At 44.8% G+C, this 15,983-nt stretch overlaps 1 protein-coding gene and 1 long non-coding RNA gene across 2 annotated transcripts in view; one reads left to right on the top strand and one right to left on the bottom strand.

Annotated features, from left to right (window-relative positions):
* LOC308479172 (uncharacterized protein) overlaps positions 1-15,975 on the bottom strand; it is a 128,644-nt gene extending 112,669 nt beyond the window's left edge. Inside the window, exon 1 of the mRNA XM_081009621.1 lies at positions 15,685-15,975. The gene's annotated coding sequence lies outside the window, so the exon portion shown is untranslated. The remainder of the gene's footprint in view (positions 1-15,684) is intronic.
* LOC308479428 lies at positions 3,322-7,249 on the top strand. The gene is made up of 3 exons (XR_013987669.1): positions 3,322-3,811; positions 5,416-5,509; positions 5,686-7,249. It is a non-coding gene; the product is annotated as an uncharacterized lncRNA (long non-coding RNA).
* Positions 15,976-15,983: the final 8 nt, after the last annotated feature.

The raw sequence follows: 15,983 nt of genomic DNA, 5'->3' as shown, positions 1-15,983 counted from the left end.
TTGCCATTAGAGGGATAAGATTTTGGCTACTAAATAGTTCTGCCACAAACCTTTTGCCTACTTTAATCCCAGCGCTGCCGTTTAACTTTTGTCAGGCAGGCTGCCGTGTAGGAAACATATTGGCACCCAGATGCTAAGCATTTCGACTCGCTTATCAGGCAGCAACACCGGAGCAATGTCAGGTTTTATGGCAGCATGTGAAGAGTAGCTCTTTTTCTGCTAGTCTCCAGGTCTGACCTTGCAACAGACTACTCTTGAGCAACCTGGGTTCCAGCCAGCCAACCTGGATTTACAAGACGAAATATTCTGGCTAGCGCTTTGCTTTGTTCCCCTACCCCACCCCCCTGGGGTGCGGAAGGGAGGTAAAAGTTGTTCCAGTGGCTAATGTTGTGGGTTGATAGGTATGATTAGACTTTCCTCAAACAGCATTTGATAAGAGCCTAAATGGCAGGTATGGATAACAAGAGCCTAATGAACTGATAACCATCTTCCTATCTTAGTAGGTACATTGCAGTCAGTCAGGTTAGGGGCCTCCTTTCTAATCTATGCAAAAGACAGAGATTAGAATATCAAGGTAAGATACCAAGAGCTGCTGAGGGCATCGCAATTACAGACTCCCAGCATCTGTAGTTTAATGCCCATTATAAATATGTGAGATCCAAATCTATGTCAAAATGCAAGCATAAGCATTGGGAATAAGCACCAGTCCATGGCTGAGGCTCAGACCTGGTCAAACAAAGGGCCTTTTCCTTCATTGCTGAGGGTAGGAAGATCAAAACAGGAAGGGACAGAGATTGAAATCAGGGACAAAAGTAAGCCATCGAAAGGCATTTATCAAGGACAACGCAGATGTAAGCCAATAAAGAAGACTAAGAGGCCCAGACAAGACAGAAGTGCTTGGCTGACACAATATGAAAGGAATTTTAAATTGGCCCTAAACAATTGGCATTTCCTTCTTTGAAAGAATTTAGTTCCTGCTGCCAAGGCTTGCTACACAGGATGCAGGCCACATGGAAAAATCTTTACCTGTGCAAGTTTTCCACAAGGGACTGGTCTTGTTTAAAAAGCAGACTACATAAACTAGCGCATATGATCATGTTATCCTCTCTGCAGCACACCTGCTTGGACTATTGAGATCTTGGAGAGACAGAATGGGTAACACTACATAGAGAGATACACCGTTATAATTGTACAAAACACATGATGTTCTTATTCACACCAGGCGCAGCTTTTAGTGGGCCAACTGAACAGCATCTCTCTTTCCTGGCAGACTTTTGTGCTGCTCCAGACTTTTGTGCTGCTGTTCCCATACCAAGAACAGCCTCAGGGTTACTTGTATCCTTCTCGTGTTTAAGGATGAAAGTGACTGGGCCAGAAGCTTCTTCTGAAGAAGCTTGGAGCCTCCACTTGAGATGATCCACCAGCAAGAAGGGCCTCAATCTGCAAACAGATGCGAAGGTCTCTATTTACAAGTGGGCCTACTTCAGAGCCAACCTGCCAGTAAAGAAAGGAAGTGGAGAAAGTAGTCTTTTGTGTACACATCTCAAGGGTCTTTCCAAAAGAAACGAGTCCCTCTTTGAAGAGATGCATGCCCCAGCGGCAAAACCCAGAACTGGAACTGCCCAGCGCAGAACTCTGCATGTCTGTTCAGAAATAAGTCAGTCCTACCATGTCCAATGGAGCTTAAGTGTGCATATGACTGCAGCCTTAATAATGGTCTGTGGGTGTTCTAAATAAATAGGAGGACAGGAAACATGACTGAGCATAGTTCATCTTACCAGTATTTTGAGAGAACATATATGGGGGAAATGCATAAGCTCTTTTTTATTTACAGACGTTGTGCTTTCTCCTCACCCCCGCATTTGTCTTCAAATTATTATGTGGGAAACACAGCCGGTGGAAGCACAATCTACTTGCACACCCTATTGTGCACTTCTGTAGAACATCCAGTGCAACCCAGCGACTCCACCTGGGATGTGCTGTAAACCACCACAACAGCCTCTTCTTGGAATAGAAAAATAGCTAGTATGGTGGCACCCAAAGGAGTACATTCCTCAGCTTTTTAATTATGTAAGAGACTGTTGTTGAGTCCACTGTGTTATACATTAAAGGCTGCAAGATATCCAGGAGAGAATCCTAATTGTTTTTATCCGTAGATGCTGAGAACATGCAGTATTCTGCACACAAAGCTTTTTCAGGCTTCTCCATCTGCATCAATAGCAGGAGCCCCCATTGAATTGAATGGCAAATTCATGGTCTGCAGAGATGTCCACAACCAGACTGTTTGTGGCAAAATAATCCCACTCAATGTGCAGCCACGTCTCTTCTTGCTGTCGTATCGTTATGACATTCAACTCATCCCTGTGTGGACACCTCCTGTCCCCACCCTTTCCCCTTTGATGATAAAGACAGGGTTCTCCCCATTTTTACTTTAAGTCACGTTAAATATTATGCTTTGTTGGCAGTGCAGGGGCCAGTGGTAGATGGCCAGCTCCTGCAGGCGACTTGAGCCACAGCTCCAACCTCTCACCCGTGCTGGTGGCAAGAAACAATTGAGCGAGGAGGAGGGAAGAGAGGTCGGGTTGGGATGGCGAGGGGGCTAAGTGGCGAAGGGGTCCGCACCGTGCTCTACCGGCAACGGCTGAGGAGAAGAAGACGAAGAAGAAGAGTTTGGATTTGATATCCCGCCTTTCACTCCCCTTCAGGAGTCTCAAAGCAGCTAACATTCTCCTTTCCCTTCCTCCCCCACAACAAACACTCTGTGAGGTGAGTGAGGCTGAGAGACTTCAGAGAAGTGTGACTGGCCCAAGGTCACCCAGCAGCTGCAGGTGGAGGAGCGGAGACACGAACCCGGTTCCCCAGATTACGAGACTACCGCTCTTAACCCCTACACCACACTGGCTCTAGAGGAACACTAGTGAGTGTGAAGAAAGGAGGGGTGAGGGAGGGTAAGGAGGCTGCTCTTTCCCCCTTCTCCCCATGTCCTCATCAGTTGCACCAACAGCAATGCAGCTGCCATTTTGAGCCGGCTGCCTCCCTCTCATGCCAGATAGTGTCAAGGAAGGGAGGGTCTGCTCCTGGAGGTGGGGAGGATATTACAGTAGTGGCGAGGACACTGAGTCCAGTGAGCTGGAGGGAGGGGAGCAGGCGACGCCAACCAATGAACCAGACCCACCCTCTGCCCGGCCAATGCAAACGTTGTCTCTCTCTCCGCCAAACCCACCCTCTGCCCGCGCAGTTTTGAGGAGGAGGAACTCAAATATGGATGGGAAAGTGTCCCATTTGAAGTACAAATGGGACAGGAGATACTTTAGTCCCAAAAAGGGATGCTCCCGTTTTTCTAGGGAGGGGTGGCAACCCTAGTTGACAGTTAAATGTTAGGGACAGACAGTTGGAGATCAACAGAGTGAAGTGGGTAGGCAGTTGGGAGTTGGTTGGAGAGAGATATGGAAGTACATTGGCTGGGGTGAAGTATTGCAGAGATTGGCTTGAGGGTAAAGCCATTTAGAGGCTAGTGTTAGAAGCAGTGGCTCTGGAGTCTGTGGAAACTGCCAACTAGCATCTTAAGACCCCCACACACCCCACCCCAGATAGGTATCAGATTTCCCTTTTGTATATGAAGTCCCCTTAATAAAACTGTCTCACATCCAAACACATTACTAGGTGGCTTAAAAGCATTCTGAGAGAGAACTGGTGGCAGCTCAAAGACTGAAGAAACGCAGACACAGGTACTTGTGGTGTAGACAAGTGAGAATGAGGGACCAAGAATCCCTGACACGATGGTGACAGAGGTAGCAGCTCTCCAGCAGAGGTAATAGTCATTCATTCCCCAATTAGATATTTGAATTGCAGAGACTTGGGAGTTTGGAAGCTCAGGTTTACGAAATGATTACATTCCACTAACAAGGCCAGGCTTTGTCAACCTGGTTGCCCTTTAGCTGCTTTGGACTGTAATTTCCAACATCCATGGCCAGCACTGGAGAAGGTTGAACAAGGAGCTCCTAAGAGACAAAAACTGGAGCACTGATTTTCTACTTATGAGGACTAGGAACTAGGGAAAGTTGGAGGCAGAGAGCATGCATCATACTAATGAAGCACACAAAAAGCAGACATGTAAAAATAAACTACAAATCCAGCAAGGAATATTGATTTGCACCTTCACATGCATTAAGGCGCTCCCTGAGAAAAACTACTAAGAATGTAAGGAGGTCGTGACACGTGTTTATGTAGGAAGACAAGGTCAGAGGATATACTAACAATGCAAAGAGGTGTGTTGTAATAAATATGAAAAGGGCAGGTTTGTTGGGCCCAAATGTCCTGTTCCCATCCAAGAATTCCTTTCTCCTCATTAGCCTTTCACCTTTGGACAGCCAGGGCATTAAAATTCTGGCTGAAGCATTAAGGAAACCAGTTTGGTGTCCTTAGCACAGATTTATCCATATCACAAAACAGTCATATAATTTGGCTCGAGTGTTAAATGCCTGCTCAGGAAAGAGGCCCTTGAAAAAAGGAGAGGGTTGTTGCTAGTCAAATCTGCTAAAAGTTCATTCAGCATATTATCCATGCTTTGCTTTCTTCAAGAAGTCATATTTGTTTATTCAGCAAAACTAGAGGCAACAGCTCCTTTACGCTGTATCTCGTATTTGTATAGAATGGGGGGGAGGAAACATTATAATCATGTGGTGACTTCCTTGCTAGAAGACCCCCATTCTCCTAACAAAGAGAGAGCTGCAGTTTACAGAGTTCTCTGGAAATTGTAGTGTTGTGAGGGGACTAAGGGTCTCTTAACAATTCTCAGCACCCTGAACAAACCATACTTCCCAGGATTCTTTGCGGAAAGCCATGGCTGTTTAAAGTGTCTCAGATGTTCAGTGCAGATGTTCAAGGCCACAGGAATCTTGGACAGATTCACATGGCTGCCCCTCTGGATGTCCTTAACAGTTATTACTTGTAAAGCTTTAAACAGCTTAGGACCAGGCTACCCAGAGCATCACCTTCTCCAATGTGAATCTTCCTACCCACTTCATCAGCCCCCCCCCCCCCGCATGCCTTGCCCCCATCCGATGTACAGTTGGGAGTGAAGTACCTGAAAACCCTAAGTACACCATATGACAGAGCTTTTAGTAGGGATGCTAGTCTCCTATATTTTTAAAAGTGGAAATGCTTCTAGTCCTGGACAGTTTACACATGTAGGCTTCTAAATGAATGCTGAAAGTATTTCTCAGTGCTGGGAAATCAAACATCAGGCAGTAGCCTCCAGAGTGCTTCAGTGCAGTACTGTACTAAGAAGCCTGTGCAGATGGTTCTGTAATAGTAGTTCATCCAGCACAGAAATTCAAGTCTAGAGTATGGCTTATGTTACTCATCCCATCACAGCTTTTTTTTTTTTAATGGGATATTTTCCAATGCAACTAGGAAAAGAAGCTGCAGAAAACCAAGACAGACAACTTTCTCAAGGAATTACAATTTGCAAAGGAAAACACAATTCAGACAATATGGTCCAGATGAGGTGAGTGTGTTCAAGGCCCACTTCAGCCATTGTGAAAGTTGTATTTTCTCAATGACAACTTCCCTATCTGAGGAATAGGAATAATAGTGAACCACCTCAAATCAAGAGAACTAAATGTTTATTATTAGATTATATGTTTATTATATGTATTTTTAATCCCATTTCTTTTTTCCTAGGATGTCTCCCTGCCACATCTTAATCCATCTTAAAAATGGAAGATCGGAGGTGAAAGATAGTGACTTCAAACACTGTGATTTAGCTGCAATGAACAACCTAAGGCTTCCGCACTCCATGTTTCCCCCATGCTTACAAACTGGACTGGACTGACTGAATTGATGAATTAATCAGATATTGGTATGGCAGGACAGTAGCCAATGACGACCTCCTTACTTTAGTGCAATTAACCTCACCTTTACCCTTAAAGCATCCATCTTTTGAATATGCTTGCAGTATCACGAAATAATAATTCAAGAAAATAGTATGTATTGTACTTATTCAGCATTTAAACTTGGGAGACAGGTGCCAGCTTAGTCCCAAGATCATATTCTTCAGTGATATTACGATGTTCTGAGGCTATGCAAGCCCACACAGGAATTCTTCATCTATTTACACTTCCCTGGTAATGGCATAATCCTGATCAGCTAGTGAGGTGAATTCATTTGCATCCCAAGAAAAAGCGGAAGTTGCACAACATGACCTCTTCCTAGTCACCTAAGTGACCTGTCAGAGGGCTGAATGTAGCTGAGAGGCCTAAGCACGTTTACTTGGGATAAACAGCAAATGGTTTGACAATTTAGATATTCCATCTGTTAAAAAAGAGAATATGCTCCTTTTCCCTCCCCTCTTGTTTTGTTTTCAAAGAGTCCTATGTTTCAAGGCGATATTTTAAATAACCTTTTGAAATACCTGCTGTTGTTGAAAAAGAAATCTATGAACGGCGTAATTTTTACTTGTATTTGGCACTCCTCGAAAGAAACGAAAAGCAACCTCTGCAATTTATGCACCACAGCCCGGTGTGTGTTTACTCAAAAGTGCATCCTGAGTTCAATAGCGTTTGCTTCCAGTAAATGGGCATAGGATTGCAATTCAGTTTGTTTTTATTGGTTGCTGGAGTATCTTGTTAAATTCTGTACACCAGGGGTGGGGGGAATCTTTTTCAGCCTGAGGCCCACTTGCCATTGGTGGGCAGCGCCAGAGGCTAAAGTGGGCAGGGCAAAGAATTTAATGCTTACCCTCATACAGTAGGCTGGTTTCACACTCACACACCCCTCTCTATCCGTCATGCAGATGAACAAGAGGCATTTTCAGAGGTCAAAGGCACATTCCAGCCAAGTAAAAACACTCAAAGAACAAAGAAGGGCCAGTGAATGGTGTAGTCTGGGGAGTGTTCCAAAAGTCTGAGACAACTAGAGGGCCACATTTGGCTCCCAGACCAGAGGTTCCCCACCCTTTTTATACAAACTAAACAGGACCAACTTTACAATAGGAACTTAATTCTGAGTAAACATGTATAGGTTGATGCTGTCAGTCATTTAGAGCAGGGTTTCCCAAACTTGGGTCTTCCACAACACCTATCACCATCCCTAGCTAGCAGTAGTAGTAGTTGGGGATGATGGGAATTGTAGTCCAAAATACAGCAGGAGACCCAAGTTTGGAAAACCCTGATTTAGAGCAACCAACCATCTCCAAGACAAGCAGCTTTCCTGATGATATTGTACATTTGGACATTTGGAAATGACACATCACTCCAGCTTCTGATACCCTTGGAACAGTTCTGGCCACAATCTGTGGATCTGGAAAGGAGTTTGTTTTCACATATACTGGCTGAGTGAGGAAAAGTCACTATGAGGAATTGCCTTTTGATTTACATTTCCAAGCAGGGGTAGGGAACATTTTCCACCACAAGGGATGTTTCATGAGCCACCTTCTGGGGGCTGCATATCAAGTGATGGTTGTGTCTAGAAACAAAAAGATGTGGCTTTCACCTTTGTACAGTGGGCTGCATTTCTAGCCATTCCACACCTCTACATCCACACAATTAAGGGGTATTATCACAGTTCAAGGACAAATTCCAGCCAGGCAAAAACCACACAAGGAGGACATGGAGCAAGGCCGGGGGTGGATGTGGCTTACAGAGTATCTCAAGGTCTGGAGGGCCACGTATGGCTCCCAGGCCTGTGGTCCTCTGCCCTGACTTCAAAACCAGAAAACAATCTTTTTCAGTGACAGACTTGCCTGGGCTGATTTATACTAGTTACAAATGGATGACTGGACAAGGGGTGGGGAGGGACTCAGACCAGGAAAGATTAACAAATGTTTGCATTATACCAATGTAAGTTAGAATAGTGGCACTGTAGCTCACAATATAATGTGCCAAAGCCAAGACAGGGAATTAGGTTTTGATGAGCTTTCCTTTTAATTAAAAGTATTTAAATTAAGGAACTTTGCCTCTGCCCCTGAAGACGTTTTGGAAACTTCAGCTGGTGCAGAATTCGGTGCCCAAGTTTTTCACCAGGGCAAGACAGTTTGTGTATATTACACCAATCCTGGCCTGACTGTACTAGCTGCAAATTAGTTTCCTGGCCCAATTCAGAGTGCTAGTCTTCACCTGTAAGTCCTTAAACAGCTCAGGATCAACTTTCTCCATATGAATCTACCTAAGATCATCTTCCGAAACCCTTCTTCATGTTCCTCCTCCATGAGAGGTCCAGAGGGTGACAACATGAAAATGGGTCTTTTCTGTAGTGGCTCCCCATTTGTGCAATGCTCTCCCCAGGGAGGTTCATTATATACTTTTAGGCACCAGGCAAAAACATTTCTCTTCAACCAGGCCTTTGGCTGATTAACATTCTATGTTTTTTTAATGTGTTTGCGGCATGTGGGGGCTTATCGGATTGGTTTGTTCTTGTTCTCATTATGTATTTCGTGTTTTCATTTTGTATTTTCATGCTGTGAACCACCCTGAGATTTTCGGATGAAGGGAGGTATACAAATTTAATAAATAAAATAAAAATTCAAGAGATTGCACCCACCTCTCTCAATTAAACTTGCTTTGCTGCTCAATATTTTAAAGCAGCATCAGGCTCATTTTTTTACAGGTTTGGGCTGGAAAGACCACTGGGGGCGATTCAATATGTCTGCTGCAGTTTTCAGGACTCCCAGTTCTGCCTGGGTACACAGCAGGCCCTGCAGACCTGTGACCCGCCAAGTTAAACACAACTCGCCAACCAGCATGCACTAAGTGGCTCAATAAATTCCTGGTTCTTCTGCCTGCCTGGAACTGCAAAATGGGGGAGTCGTCAAGAATCTGGCAGGCGACTATAAAAGGTTACTTGGCTGCAATCAACTTGATGGGTCACAAATTAGGCAGGCCTAGAAAATGTTGGCAGTGAAACCCAGAGTCTGTCTAACAGATTGAGAATGCAATCTTTAGCACACTTCTACTTTGGGGGAGCAAAGGGCTGGCAAAGACTGTTATTAGGGCAGCAAGGATTTCATCTACGTAAAACGGGACCGCAATAATACTGCAGCTGAAAGCTGAAGTAGTGAATGGGATAGCTCGAACTATTTTGGGGAGCTGTACCTCTTGGGAGTTGTCCTTGTCGTTTAACTTGGAGCACACCCAAACTGAGCAAACAGCTACTTAACTCTGAGCAAGCATGCAGAGGGTTGCACCGTGAGACTCTGCTAGTTTCACTGCTAGAGCCAGTGTGGTGTAGTGGTTAAGAGCGGTAGTCTCCTAATCTGGGGAACTGGGTTCGCGTCTCCGCTCCTCCACATGCAGCTGCTGGGTGACCTTGGGCCAGTCACACTTCTTTGAAGTCTCTCAGCCCCACTCAGCTCACAGAGTGTTTGTTGTGGGGGAGGAAGGGAAAGGAGAATGTTGGCCGCTTTGAGACTCCTTAAAGGGAGTGAAAGGCGGGATACCAAATCCAAACTCTTCTTCTTCTTCTTCTTCATGGGCTGCATGAGATTGGTGAGATCTATGGGCAACTTTGCAATAAAGCGGAGGTAAAATGTAAATTCCAACACATTATTTAAGGTATCTGCATGTTGGAAGTGTAATTTCAAGACGCTGCCCCCCTCCCCAACCCTCCAGCCGGTACTTTTTTAGCAAAATAGATCCTGAAAACATTTATCACATGAGCAATCTTTCTTATGTGCTCTTCAGAAGAGATGACAGGTGGGTACCAATTTTAGAAATCGTGAAGGATGCTTCCTCTACTCAGCATAAACAACAGGTTCACCACGGGAACATTTTGTGATGAAGAGCAGTATATAAATTTCACAGATTAAATAAATAAACAAAATGCATGGCCATGATTATTTGTAGCATCAACATACAGTAGTCATACCTTGGTTTGCGAACAGCTTCGTTCCCGAACGTTTTGGCTCCTGAACGTTGCAAACCCAGAAGTGACTGTTCCGGTTTGCGAACTTTCGGAAGCCGAACATCCAACAGGGCTTTTGCAGCTTCCAGTTGGCTGCAGGAGCTTCCTGCAGCCAATCAGAAGCTGCACTTTGGTTTTCGAATGTTTTGGAAGTCGAACAGACTTCCTGAATGGATTGCATTTGACTTCCAAGGTACAACTGTATTTTACACAATCCCAGCACAAGTAGTGGAATGGAAAAGCTCAACCCAAGAGTCCTGCATTATATTTTCCCACCTCAGTTCTAGCATATTTCAATCTGGAGCAGTTCTGACCTAGGTTTTTATTTATTCTTCACAAGCAAGAGCAAGTCAAGAAGCCATGAAAGACTCAGGTAGTACTCAATGTAAGTTCTTGTTTGATACTAAAGCTGTTGCCATAAAACCATACACTCTGCAATTCCCTCCATCCCTGAAGGATCTTACAGGCACAATCACAGTTCTCTTATTAGAACAGCAGTCAGGAGAATTTTATATTAATGGGGTAAATCTGTCAGGGGCTTTAAAACAAAACAAAAGGTGGATGAGGTGTAAATCCTGATAAAGGTCTATGGTGGAATCAAATCAAAGGCAGAAACAAAACACAAGTTTGCCCTCTTCCAGATTCTGGTCTTATTACATGACCACTTAGAATCAAGATTTCTGGCTGCTGCCTAGCACAGACTGAGAATTTATCCTAACCTAGAACACACATCAATTTCATAGCTAGTGCATGGGTTTTTCCGTATCAAAGTGTATATTGTTGCTGAACTATTACTGGTAAAAATATATTGACCCATACATTTCTGAGTCCAATTCAAAGTGCTGGTTTTAACCTATAAAACCTTACACAGTTTGGGGGCCTATTACCTAACGGAAGGCCTCTTCTGACATGAGCCTATACAGACCCTGAGGTCATCATCTGAGACCCTCCTTGGATGGAGATGCAGAGGATTATGAAAAGAGAGGTGGCCTTTGCCTATAGTCTCCGCTGTGTAGAACACTCTCTGAAAGAATATTCACCTGGCACCAACCTATTTCCAGCGCCAGGCAAAGGATTTAATATTTTCCCAGGCATTTGGTTAACATCATGGCTGTCTCTGTGGGCATTTTTGGCTTGTTGATTATGATGATGATGTGTATTTTCTAGGGTTGGCTTGATTTTTTTTTTAATCCACTGGTTATTTTATTGAAGGTGCTGCTTTTGTTTTTAATTCAGAATTGCTTGCATAGAATGTGTTTTGCACTGAGCTGTAAGTCACATCAAGACTTTTACAGTAGCAGGTATCTAACAAATGGGATATATACAGAGAGATATAAGTTTCCCCCAGCTTTCTCTCAGTGAGGCCTGCTGGGAAGATCAACTGGATCAGCATAGGGGTTGTACCTATGCTTAAACATACAGCAATAAATGGAGTATGGCTAAGAGTCATATAAACACAGCTTTAAAAAGGACAGAGATATGTATGTCATAGATAGCCAGATTATCGATCTATCTATGACTATAAATCCTACTGATTTTAGCAAGATTTATTTCCAAGAAAGCATCCATTGGACCAGGCAACCTGTCAAATAAATTAAATGTGGATCTTAAACTTATCACAGAATTTAAGGAAGTAGGACCTAAATGGATTAATTCATGCCAGTCATATCTGAATATGTTTTCTACAATGCACCCATAAGGCATACAAAGTTTGTTGACAACTTCATATCTTGAGAGAAATTTCTCTCTCAATAAACCCACTTTTACAAGTGCAACCCAAGGAGGTGGGGGGGGGATAGTTTCACATTAGGATGTTTCTTACTTCATCTCTTTGTCCTGGGAGAATGCAACTAAAGAAACCACATTTAAAATCAGACATTAGATATGCAAATATGTGTTCAGATCAGAGATACAAAAATTATTCCAATGATTAATTATTCATCATAAAAAATGTCAATTAATAATTCTGAAGCATAATAGGCATCTTTCTAATGCATCTTTATTTTTGAGGCCTAAATACTGTTGAATATATGTATTTGACAGAATTCTTGCAACTTTTAAAAAATTCAACAAAGTAAATAAGAAACTGTAAACAAAGGGAAGGAAGGAATGCTAATAACCACCAACTTCACCAGAGAGAGTACCCGGAGTTGAATATAGGTGTCATGGGAGACGCAAGAGCGGCAACTGCCCCTTATATCCCAAGAATGAACACTAAAGGAATCCACCCAGGATTGTGTTATCCACTTACTTTCAAAAGGACAAACACACTTCTGATACACTTGCAAATATGCACAGATAGGAATGCAGGAAGCTGCCTTATACAGAATCAAACACTGGTCCATCTAAGCATGTATCATCTGCACTGACCAACAGCGACTCTCCAGGGTTTCAGGCAGGGGTTGAACCTGGTTGGTGCTGGGGATTGAACCTGGCACCTTCTGCATGCAAAGCAGATACTCTACCACTGAGCTCCAGCCCTTCCCGACAGGAAGCTGCTTTGCCTTTTACCAGCACAATTTCACCTACAAGCCCAGAATACTCTCCTGTGTCTTGCAGAGGGTCCCTTCTGGAAGTAGATTACAGTCTCTTGAGAGTTGGATGTCCTTGTTTTAACAGAAGGAACAGGGATTGGACCTGGGGCATCCTGCAGAAGAAGCAAATGCTTTGCCACTGAGTGGCAAATAACACAGAGGACCAGGCCAGGTTCAAGATACTAGTGTACAAACTCCAGAACAACTTAGGTCCAGAATGCCTTAACCCATGTCTCCCCAAATGATCACTGCGATCATCTAGGGGCAGCAATATTAGTATTCCCACAGGGAATCAGAAGCACAACTTGTGTCGACAAGGAGTTGGCCTTCAGTGTAGGGAACCTAGCTCTGTGGAACTCCCTCCCACTAGAAACCAGGGAAGCACAACCCCTGCCAAGTTTCAGAAACCTGATTAGAACTCTTTTTATTTTTGGAGGCCTCCGCACCGTGAATGCCGCTCTGAAGTTTTAAATCTCTGATGTTTCAATTTATGCTTTAAACTTTGTATGTTGCAGTTTTATTCTGTAAGTCACTTTGGGATGCTGATGGTGAAAAGCAGGGTGTAAGTTGTAATAAATATAAAAGTAAAAATTTTAAACATTTATTATATATCAGGATACATAGCCCAATCCTAGAACTGAAACAGGAGTGACCTGAATATCATATGGACGAAGCAGTGATTCATAGTGCTGTTTTGACATGGGAATGATACAGGACTTCATCATATGTTGCCGTTTCCAAGTCTGTACATAAGAACTTTTTCAGGGGAGGGGATAGCATAGCATAGAGCAAACAATATCCTCCAAATGTATCTGCCATGTTTTTTAAAATGATATGCAAGTTATGTTAATCAGGCACAATTGTTCCCTCTAACAAGGAACTCGGTGCGCTCAGAATGCTCAAAGGAAACCTCAAGGTTTGCAGAAGTATAAAAAAGAAAACTAACAAAACAATCCCAAACTGAACATGCTCAGTCTTAACAGAACCCAGGAAAAGAAAGAGATAGAAAACCACAGAGGGAGAGTAAATTGGCTACCTTGAGCCCCTAAGAATTAGAAAAAGACATATCCAGGTGGCTGGCAGTAACCCTAAACAAGAACATTCCTGTTAGGTGCTGGAAAAAAGTGTCACAACATGTTGTGGTATATGTCCTCTTGTGAAAATATCTGATCCTTTTGCATTTTATAGTTCTGCAATGTGAGTGTCAGTACAAGATGCTTACACTTCAGCTAAAATGTGGCTGCAAAACTCAAGCACCAGCTGATCATCTTTTCCAAAAAAAATCTACCTATTATGAAAATATCAGGTGTCTGTACAAAAAAACAAACAACCAATCCTACAAAGTTCCAGCTGGCCACTATAGAGCTGGCCACACACACACTGTGCAATTCTTCCTACAATGCCTTCCAGAAAGAAATTTGACTTGGCTAAAGCTACTGAATTACTGAAATCTCCCTGTTCTAGGAAGGCAGCCTGGAGTTCCCCTTCTCCTCATAGCTAAAGAACAGGCACATACTCAGGTGTGAAGTGTGTCTGCACCAGACATGCATCTGCTGCCTGCCCGTGAAGTGTACTTGCAGCAAAATTAAGGGAGGGGTAAGAGTGCAACACAGAAACCAGCCCTCAGCTACCACTTCTTTGCCTTGGAGGTGACACAAGTATGCCCAATACACAGCACATATTCACAGCTCGCAAATGCAAGCCTCTGAGCTCACAGATTGGAGGGTGAAACAATCAACCCTGGGAAATGCACAATTAAACTCCACCTATTTCATATACAAATCAATGCAAAAATAGTACTAAATTATGAAACGCTGGCCCTGCATTTGTGTGGTTTAGAAGCATTACTACTCTGTGAATAAATGTCTTTTCTTTCTCTTCACTGTGCTTGTGTTTACTCCCCCTAAAAAGGAGCACTTCATGAATGGGGCAGCCACTTTGTAAGGATTATGAATTTTAAGCAGACCAATCCTCCTCTTCCTCCAGGACATGCTGTATTCTTGAGATGCCATGTGCACCAAGTGTTATATGCCGGGGGCTGTCTCCTTTCAAATGAACAAGCCAAAAAGTGAAACTCCTTTTAAACTGCATCTTTAAAGAGAAAACAGAAAAAACGGCATACACTTTTTCTATTGCGGCTTGCAGAAAACAGGAAGGCCCGTTGCTTGCTGGGTACTATTAGGCAACCCAAATCTGCATGCCTTCAGTTGCAGGAAAAGAAACCTACCCAAGCAACCCCAAAATCCCAAATGTCAAAAGCTGCTCATCTGAATCCACCCAGACACAATGGGAGCGAGTGAGGTTCCCCTGTCATCAATATACCTCTAATTTCACAGACACTTTCTTGGCAGCCCGGGCCAGAAGAGAGCAGGCCAACAATCCTACGCTTAACTGGGTAACCTGCAGGATCCTCTGGAAGCGCAGCCTCGGGAAGGGCCGCTGCCGAGTTGGCCAAGCCCTTTCCCAGCGCCTTTCAAGAAAGAGTCCCCCCCACACACACACACACGCCCGTCCGTCACCCTGAGGAGCCCCTGGCTCCGACCTCGCCTGCCTGCTTCGGCGGGCCCTCGCCATATGCGCGGGGAGACGGAGAGCGCGCGGGAGACGCCGAGGCAGAGCGCGCGCCCTTTTCTCATGCTAATGAGCCCCCGGCCGCCCTTGGGCGGGGGAGGCTCGTGCGAGGGAGGGAGGGAGGCAGGTGGCCGCTCGCTCGGCTCCCACCGCAGCCCCCCGGCCAACCGGAAATAGGGCCGCGGCGTCACGTGGGGGAAAAGGAGAGCCCGGCCAGAGAGGAGCCGCTGGTGGCGCAGTCCGTGGACAGGCCGGGCCAAGGGGGGCCGAGGCGCGCGCTCCCCCCGCCGCCCGCTTCCCACGGCCCCTCTCACGTGGGGGATGGAGGCAATGGAACAAAGGGGGCAATCGGGGGAGGGCAAGGCAGAGCCCGGTGCCCGCCTGGCATCCTCTTCTTCGGCAGACACGTTTGGCTGGCCCCAAGGGTCCTCTTTACGCAGGGGTAAAGTTGCAGAGATGGGGAAGGGGAAAGACACGCGGGGACCATTTTTTTGCTCCTCGGCGCCAGACGGGGTCGCGTCCGCCCCATCCACCCAACGTCTGATTTGCTGAGGCTGCTAATTTGGTGGCTTGTGGTACTGAAGGTGGGGGTTTTCTTTTTCTTTTTGAATTCCCAAGAGTGTGCTATAATAATAATGACAATGTAAATAAACAAACAAATAAATAAAATGAGGCTTACTTGAGCGTCAGCCCCCTTGAAACCCGTGCTGGGCATCCTGTGTCAACATGCCCAGCCTCGTGCTGCAAATCTCACACGTGCGTCTCCAAACCTCTCCAAGTTTACTCGAAAGTAAGTCTCTCCTTTTCTTTTCTTTTTCTCCCTCCCTTTTCCCCCCACGGCAACTTCCTGCCAAGGATGGGACTGGAGGCTTGGACGAAGCCAAGGCAAGGGAGACGCTTCGTTTGTCTGGGAGGGGGCGAAGCAGAGCATCGATCAGTTTTCCCTTCGCTTTCGGCGCTGATGTCAAAATCTTGCTT

This window comes from Podarcis pityusensis (assembly GCF_964106645.2).
Source record: "Podarcis pityusensis genome assembly, chromosome: 1".
Classification (NCBI taxonomy): Eukaryota; Metazoa; Chordata; class Lepidosauria; order Squamata; family Lacertidae; genus Podarcis; species Podarcis pityusensis.
Note: the sequence above shows the minus strand (reverse complement) of the source record. Positions and strands in the feature narration are given on the sequence as shown.